The sequence below is a fragment of the Carassius auratus genome, chromosome 21, assembly GCF_003368295.1.
Source record: "Carassius auratus strain Wakin chromosome 21, ASM336829v1, whole genome shotgun sequence".
Lineage (NCBI taxonomy): Eukaryota > Metazoa > Chordata > Actinopteri > Cypriniformes > Cyprinidae > Carassius > Carassius auratus.
Window position 1 is genome coordinate 25,957,184 of NC_039263.1, and position 5,987 is coordinate 25,963,170.

The following is a 5,987-nucleotide window of genomic DNA, read 5'->3' on the forward strand; positions in this document are numbered from 1 at the left end:
GATGAGTATTGCTCTTTCCAGTCGCAGCGCTTCAGAAACTGAGAACAGAGAGGTCTAACCACAATCCATTTTTGCTGTTTCATCATTTCTGCCCTAGACCAATCACGGAAACGTATCAATGTTCAGTCAAATCAATCAAAACAGTTCAGTCAAAGAGTATTTCTTACTCTTGCTGTTGTTTATCCATTGAACAATAAAGTACATCTGCCTTTAACTGTAATTTTGCATTATTGACACAGCGTTTTCCTAATGAATGTTCAGTTGCTTTAACGCAATGTATTTTGTTTAAAGCGCTTTATAAATAAAGGTGACTTGACATCATGAAAATAAACAAGCAATATAAGGAAATACTTTTTCTTCTTTTATTTTTACAAGTGTGAACCAGTTTTATTCTCTGTTGTAGTACAGATTTATTGCAATACAGTTTTATATAAATAATTCATATTTAGTTCACTCCCCAGCTTTAAATGCCTGCATCATACTGTGAGGAGACATTGAAAGTGTACAGTTTAGGTGTTTGATAATCACTGCATTAAAGCTGTATATCTCATGACTTTTGTGTTTTCACTGAGAATCAAATCTGAGACACTGGTGCTGCACAACACTATATTACATCTAATATCATACTACAGTAGTCCATACAGTAATCAGTGATTCAAAGAACATGAACCTGTATAAAAATCTCATTCTATAGCCCCATTCATGCCAAGAATGATAACTATAAAGATAAAGATATTAGCGTCCACAGCAGTCTATCGTCTGTTTATTCTAAACACACAGCAGGATGGATTCTGATTGGCTGTTAATCTTTCTATCTTTCATCAGCTGTAAAAAATTGTTCATAAAGTGACAATGATATTGTTTCTCTGTGTCTTTATCATTATAGTTGTGGTATGGACTCTGATGTTCTTTAATACTGAGAATGATGGTGTTTGGTGTGAACAGTCCTTTAATTGAGAGACGCCTCGATGTTCATCATCCCAGAGACACAGAACCACTTTCCAGAACATTCTCGTTCACCGTTCCTTCTTCCTAAAGATGTTCCTGGTTTGGTGTTTTGATGGAGACGCAGAGCGCTGTCTTCATCAATCTCTCAGCTGTTTAAATGAGTTTAGATCTGGAGACTGAACCCTTCAGTGATCCTCGTGTCCTCATCCTGGAGGACAACACTCCCATCAGGAGAGAAATGTGTCCTCATCAGGATCAAGCTGATCAGATTTGTGTTGATCTTCAGAAAACTGAACTCTATCTGAAGATCAGGAATCAGCTGCTGGAGATGATGATGTGTGAGAGTCGGACACTTTTTCTGGAACATCTTGAGAAACTAGAAATGAAAAACACAAACATCTGATTACAGCAGTTCTGTACAAGAATGATGCTCGCAACACAAGATCACGGGTTCAGATCTGATTCAGATAAAAACTCTATCAGAGATTAGAGAAGGAGAAACAGAGTTGATGATTAAAGACATGAAAGTGTGTTTGTCTTAAACATCATAAAAACTCACAGTTTGGTTTGAAGTAATGAAAGCTGTTTCTTCTGACTAACATCAGTGTCTTTTCCTCTCCTGGTTCTTTAGGTTGTATCTTGTTATTTTTCTCTTTCATTCTCTTCTTGTCTTTCATCTGCAGATCGCTCCTTTAGTAATTTAGTCATGTCTCCTTAAAGATGATCTGTTACAAATAATATGGAAGAACAGTTTAGGACACATCCGCACAAAGAGCTTTCACTTTCTGATCTTTTATTCTCCTGGTTCAGATTGTTTCCAGAAATATGAGTGTGCACATGAAAGAAAGCATGTGGTGTTCACACCAGAGCAGTCTGTGATTCTGTCAGAGAAGAAGAGCTGAGCTGATGACATCATCGCTTCACAAAACTACAGGAACACACCAGTGCTGCAGATATTGATGTAATCTTATTCACTTTCTGTGGAAGCACACGTCTGTTCTTAGATATAAATATGAATCTTAGATTTTACCTCCTTAAATAATACTTCTAAGATAAACTGGTTAAACCAGTATTTAATCCTGGTTTATTTAGGAATATTCCTCATAATAATGTTTTCTCTAAAGGTGGGTGTCTCCTCTATTGTTATGTTATTATAATATCACTAAATTGCCCCTTAAATCATCACATTTTCATAAGTGCTTCTGGCATGGCATCTAATTTATGAACATAATTTTAGTCCTCACGGTTATTTGATCTGGAAATCTTTATTTTTCTCAGATTGGGTCAGTAATATTATTCCAGTTTCTCAATTAATAAATTCTGATGTTTACTTATATTCTTATTCAGTATTTGTGAATAAATATAATAAAGCTGTCACTCCTAGAGAGTTCATCATTGTAATGTATTTATTATTATTGTAACAATAATAAATTGTTTGATAAGATCATAGACACTTACAGAATAATCCGGTGTTGCATTCAAATCAGAAAAGAGCAAATCAAGAGCAGCTCCAGTAAAGGCGTTTGTTCATGTTCGACAGCGAGGTTCAGGCTGCAGCAGCTGGAGTTTTGTGTGCTCGTGCTGCGCGGATCTTATAAGCTCATGGAGAAGTGACTTTTCACACGTTACAGAAGCGGAGCGGTCACACCTCCTCCCTCCTCCCAATGATTCACCAGCGCTCCACAAGGACCGCCTCCCTCATTTCCATGTTGCACATGGAAAAGTAAAAAGAAGTAAATGAATACATAAATAAATCTGGAAATAAATATTATTATTACTATTTTTGCTTTTTTCACATCATTAATTAATTAATTTATTTATTTCCATATAGAAAAAATTGAAACTGAACACTTGTGTCATGTGGTAGGTGTGTGTCAATACTATATAGTGTGGAAGTATGCGATTTCAAACGCAGCGTGTGTATTTTTATTAGCGTTATCAAACATTAACCGTTAAAACAAAACCACAACTAGCCACACCTCAGTTTCTAAACAGCAGGCTTGGCCTACAGCATACACATGCACCAATCGATATATATATATATATATATATATATTGCAATTTTATATATAATTAAATATGTAATTAAATATTCTTCAGCGTTTGTGTTTAGTTTCATGATGTCTCTTTCTATATAACCTGTAATATGTTCAGTGGGGAGAAGTGTTTTGCTCATAATCACACACTCTTTCTCTTCTGCAGGGATCTAATGTTTCTGGACCAGATCAGACATGAACTCCTCAAAAACAACACGCTGCTGGTCAACCTCTTCTGGAGGAGATGACTTCTAGATTAGTTATTATAAAACTATTTACTATATAAAAATGTAATTAAATGATACTGTATGTATACACACTACCACAATACTGTTCAATGTTTGTTTGAGTACATGTCATAAACTAACTGGATGGTTTTCTCTGTATATTACTGCCGTATGGACATCACCTTGACATAGTCACCACTGATTACTCCTAAATGTGATGATAAAATGTACATTTTCAGTGAAGCTGCTTTGCAACAATTTGTATCATGTAAAGTACTAGACAGATCAATGTGAAATGAATTGATGTGTCTGATTCTGGATCTTTTATAAATAGTGGCATTATAGTTGCATCAAATTTATTTTAGAGATGAGGAAGTGTCAAGGCTGACAATTCTTGACTATTTTTATTAGCACACAACTTGTGATCAGTCGTTAAATAAAAAATAAAATAAAATATTAATTATAAATTAATATTTAATATTTTTAATAATTAATATTTTTTAATAAATTATAAATTATAAATACAATTGTATAAAAATAAAAATGTATCATTTTGACCCATAAAGTGTATTGTTGTGTGTTTCTACAAATATCCCTGTGCTACTGAGGACTGCTTCTGTGCTGCAGAGACACAGATGTGTTCAGCTTTACTCTACAGATATTTTCAGCTGTTTAGAATATAATAAAATTTAGCACATAGCGCCACCCTCAGGCTGATTAACTCTATGACACTGAAACCCTGCTGAAGCCCAAGAAATAGTTTCAGATCCACATTCACAAAACCGGAAGTGAGGGGCGGAGCTTAACAGAGTAGCTCCACCTTACGGTTTATAAAGGGGAATATGCTTTTATTAAACACAACATGTCATACTTTATGTACATATGCATGTTTAATGATAGAGTAAGCATTTTATAAACTTTAACCTTGTGTAATTTAGTTGTAGGCTTATACAGTTATTTGTTTCATTGTATTGTACAGTTATTTACTGTTTGTGATATTTAAAATAATGTTTAAACCTCTGGGCATTTTATAAGTATATTTATGAAACATACTTTAATCACAAGATTCAAAATAAATGTTTACTCCAAAGTCAAAAACACATGCATCATATATTTTTCTGAATGAAATCTAAAACATTTCAAACACACACACACACACACACACACACACACACACACACACACACACACACACACACACACACACACACACACACACACACACACACACACATACACACACACACACACACAAACACACACACACACACACACAAACAGTAGCATAATTTTAAAAGTAACGATCAAAATGTACACAGTTAAATTGAAGTTTATAAAATGAACAATTCACTATTAAGCCCAATTTGTCATGACAATCCTACAAAAAAAACTCCCCTGTACACAAGATGAAATCTGAAGCACTCTGGAAGCGTCGGATTGTTTTAGGAGATTGCTGAGGGCCTTTTCCTCGTCCTCTTCCTCCATTATAAGAGAACAAGGCTCTTTCACTGGTCCCTAAACAGATGTCTGTTGTAATGGAGCCATTTCACAACTTCTGTCACATCACTGGGATCTTAATTATAGAATACTAAAGGAAAAAGTAATTCATCAAGAAAATCACTGTAATATTTCTTATCAATGTGTGTACACACACACACACACACACACACATATAAAACAGACAGACAGATTTGAGACATACCTCACAAGCGTAGAATGAAAGGGTCTCTTGTAGGGTTTCTGCACGTTAATATACTTGTATCTTAGTTTATTTCAAACTGGTCTGAAGTGGGTGAAATGTGAAGGTGGTCTGGAGCAAATGTGCAGTAGCTTTCAGAGAAACTCCAGAAGAATAAGAGTATGACTGAATGTCACAAGGAGATGTTTGTGTGTGTGTGAGATCATGAAGAGTGGATGATTGTGTGATTACAGTGAAGTGATAATCAGGATTACAGCACAGAAACCCAGGAGTCATCTCAATCTGATCAGCAGGAATATATACTAAACTATGTTCTTAGATTGATTAGCACTAATAAAGAGATTAATCAAAAACCATTACATTTATAAAAATGTAAAAAATAGAAATAAAACTAAATAATAAAATAGAAATGAACGGTATTGAAAATAAATGGTAAACTTTTATTCAAAAGCAGAAAACTCTTGGACTAAATAGAACACTTGCATTAAATATAATTCAAGGCATTGTTAATGAAGCACCAGTGTTGTATAATTATTGTAATGCACTGGAGATGATGTTTGTCCTCCTCTTGTCCACTAGATGACAGAAGAGACTTCAGTTCAGATCAGACACAGTGTGAGCAGACGTCTGAAGCTGAAGATCATCACGTGTCTGTCTCATGAGCACAGAGAGACTCGGGTTAGATTACAGGAGCAGTGTTCATCAGCTTCAGGAGGATATACCTGCTTCTACTGAGGAGCAATTCATCAAGAACATCAGATAACCTCCTCATGTTACTGCAGGCTTCAGGTCAAACCGTCTCTGAGTTTAATAGATTACAATACTTTAATAAAAATAACTGAATGTGTATACATGTTCTGGATATGTCCTTCTCCAAACAAGTCTTGTGTTTTAAACAGTAGATGTGAGAATGTTGTTGCTTAGAGAAAGAGAAAGAGAAAGAGGAATCAAGCACAGCTGTCTGTAAGAACTGGTTTAAACTGGTTAAAGTCTCTTTTCTCATTATACTCTTTTGTGCACATCATGCTGCAGTTTCTACAGTGTACATTAATATTCTTTCCATGTCCTTTTGTGAAC

The 5,987-nt window shown here is 34.9% G+C and overlaps 1 long non-coding RNA gene across 1 annotated transcript; it reads right to left on the reverse strand.

Annotated features, from left to right (window-relative positions):
- Window positions 1-348: 348 nt before the first annotated feature.
- Window positions 349-5,128, reverse strand: LOC113039117 (uncharacterized). The gene is made up of 4 exons (XR_003274868.1): window positions 4,914-5,128; window positions 2,407-2,645; window positions 1,508-1,673; window positions 349-1,324 (listed from the first exon to the last, which is right to left on the reverse strand). It is a non-coding gene; the product is annotated as an uncharacterized LOC113039117 (long non-coding RNA).
- Window positions 5,129-5,987: the final 859 nt, after the last annotated feature.